The following is a 3,133-nucleotide window of genomic DNA, read 5'->3' as shown; positions in this document are numbered from 1 at the left end:
TGGAGTGGAAGGGCAACATTCCTGTTGGGGATTGGGCCGTCAGATTTAATAACCTGATAGGCTGTTTAATAAGAGATCCATGCTCAATTAACATTGCTCATAACTTTGAGGAGCAAGAATTTAAATGCATAAAGAATATTTGGGAGAAGCTCATGGTAATTATTTATTATACTTCTTATTTTATTTACAATTCACAATAATTATTCTTATAGTGTAATTTTTTTGCCATGTAACTTGCAAGATCATTATTATCTTGAGGATAATATTGCTCATAACTTTGAGGAGCAAGAATTTAAATGCATAAAGAATATTTGGGAGAAGCTCATGGTAATTATTTATTATACTTCTTATTTTATTTACAATTCACAATAATTATTCTTATAGTGTAATTTTTTTGCCATGTAACTTGCAAGATCATTATTATCTTGAGGACAACCCAGAGTCTTAGGATTATGTTATCTCCAAAATGGCCAAGCTTATTCGGGGTTGGAAGAGTGATCTAAAGAAAAAATATTTTACAAAAATATCTACAGATTGGAAGAGGGTCTATGAGCTTAATAAGAGAGTTCATCCATTTAATTGGATGACTCTCATTAACGAGTGGGAGAGTGAGAAGAAAGTGGATTATTTTTAATTTATGATATTATCATCGCATTATTTTTTATTTATGTTATCATCGCACATATTAATAAAGTACTTTATTTTGTAGAAAATATGTGAGACGGCATCGGCGAATCACAGATCAAAGCTATACGCTCACTTCTTAGGATCTACTCCTTATGCTCAGATCGAGCATAAGTATTTGAGTGAAAACCCGGTATGATCACATTATTAAAACTGATATCAAGTGATTAGTTTCATACATTTACTTTGGATTTTAATATATCATAGGACACTTTGACTAAGCCCCCGACTCTTCTTGCTAGAAGAGCTTATCACCTCCCCAGGGCTATGAAAATGTAGAGGGAAATGATAAAAAAGTAGAGAAAATTAATGAATTGTTCGTAAGTATAAGATTAATTTTAGATATGTATATACTTAATGATTTCTCATCAAAGTTTCTAATTTTTATTATATATGGTATACAAGCGGCGGTGGAAGCTTCTCAAAATGATATCTTGACCCGTGTCAGCCAATCTCAGGGTACAGAGGACGCTCCTGTAGAGCCTAACCGCATAACCAGAGACGAGTGGATGGAAGTCGTCGATGGAGCTTACGCTTTACAGCCAAGAAAAAAAAGAAGAGTGTCTTTGTCAAATGCTAGAGTTAAGACATTCACCACCAATAAGCCTAGCAGCCAATCTGTGACCTCGACATGACTATGTAACACATCATACGTTGTGGATAAGATTGAAAAATACTTGTTGAAGAATGTTGAAGCCTCTTTGGCTTTAAGTTTTCTTCCCACTATTAAGCACGAGTTAGGCGGTGCACAAACGACCTGAGATGTCATTCAGTGACTCATCGATTCTCAACCATTAAAGGACTTGCTTCCACAGCCTATATACGTGGATATCATGGAGATGTCATTTGATGAGCATGCAGCTGTAAGTGGTGGAGAGGTATATATGTCATATTATATATATATTTATTATGAATATTTTGAAATATATTATCATATTGATTTACATTCTTTTTAGGCTAGAGGAGGTACCGTAGGAAGCAGCAGTATGACACAGCATTTTGATGAAGCTGCTACCGACGGTAGGGATCATGACGATAGGGACAAGATGACTATGACGAATGAGTAGTGAGTTAGACTTTTTTGTTACTTTTGTGGACTTTTGGATTGTGTTGAACATATTATGACATGAATGTGACTATTGTTGAATATTTTATGAATATTGGTAGCAACAGGTATATATTCTCGATCGGGGGCTCAAAAAGCAGCAATTTTTTTTTCCAAATTACATTCATTAGCGATGGAAAGGTCCGTCGCTAATGAACATTCGCGACGGGGAATTTTGTCGCAAATGTACATACATTGGTGACGACGACATCCGTCGCCAATAAACATTGGCGACGAATTATGTCCGTCTCCAATGCTCATTAGCGACGGACAAAATCCGTCGACAATGCTTATTGGTGACGGGTGGCTTCCTATCGCCAATAAGCATTGGCGACGGTTGCAGTCACCAATGTATTTTGGCGGCGACGGAGGACTCATCGTCAATGTTATCCATCGCCAATGCCTCTCCATCACCAATGATGCATTGGCGATGGATGTCCCCGTCGCCAATATGCATTGGCGAGGGGATTATTGGTGATGAACAATTGGGCGTTGCGAATGTTTATTTGTGACGGATGTGACTGCATTGGCGACAGATTTCTTCATCACAATGCTCTATTTTCTAATAGTGATTGGTAGCTCCATTATCAAAATTTAAGGTCAAATGGCACTTGAGTAATTAAAGTTTCACATATTTTGCATTTATGCTCCTTTTTTCATCCAAAAATCACAATAGAATCCTAAAATTAAGTAACTTTTGGATTTAAATTGATTTTTGGTGCATTTTACTTTAGAATTATATCGATTGTTAATAGAAGTTTTGAACGTTAGGGGTTTCAAGTTAAATTGCCCAAAAAATTGATCTTTTTTTGTCTCTATTATGTAGTGTTCCCAAGATCGTGAGTTATATTCTATGCCACAAATATGTTCCTATTGATAGTATAATAGTGTGAGTTCTTTCTATATATGTATTCATTTCTTAATGTATTTTCTCTTTGCCAAAGACAAACCCTCAAATTCTAATTAACTTAGAAAAGCTTTATTTCCTTATAATTGCGGTTTTGTTTTGTTTGTTCTTGATTCCATTTGTTCTTTTTTTTTCATTTTTGGAAAGTTCGCATGAAGATTGAAGTAGTCCGGATTCAAAGGGAAACATACTACGTGAGAAAGTGGATAGATTGAAGGTATAATTGATGGCTATGAATGGTTGTGCTTAGGATTCTATAAAGAGAGAAATGTCTTTTCTGGGGCCATTTATTTTTATACATTTTAATATAATTTACTTCTTTTCTTTGTGAATAATTACCAAATTATTGTTGACCGTTTAGATCTACAATTACTATAATTTATTGTCACGTGTATTTTAAATTTACATAATATAATTATTTAATATTCATACTTTTC

Source organism: Asparagus officinalis, chromosome 6, assembly GCF_001876935.1.
Source record: "Asparagus officinalis chromosome 6, Aspof.V1, whole genome shotgun sequence".
Taxonomy (NCBI): Eukaryota; Viridiplantae; Streptophyta; class Magnoliopsida; order Asparagales; family Asparagaceae; genus Asparagus; species Asparagus officinalis.
Note: the sequence above shows the minus strand (reverse complement) of the source record.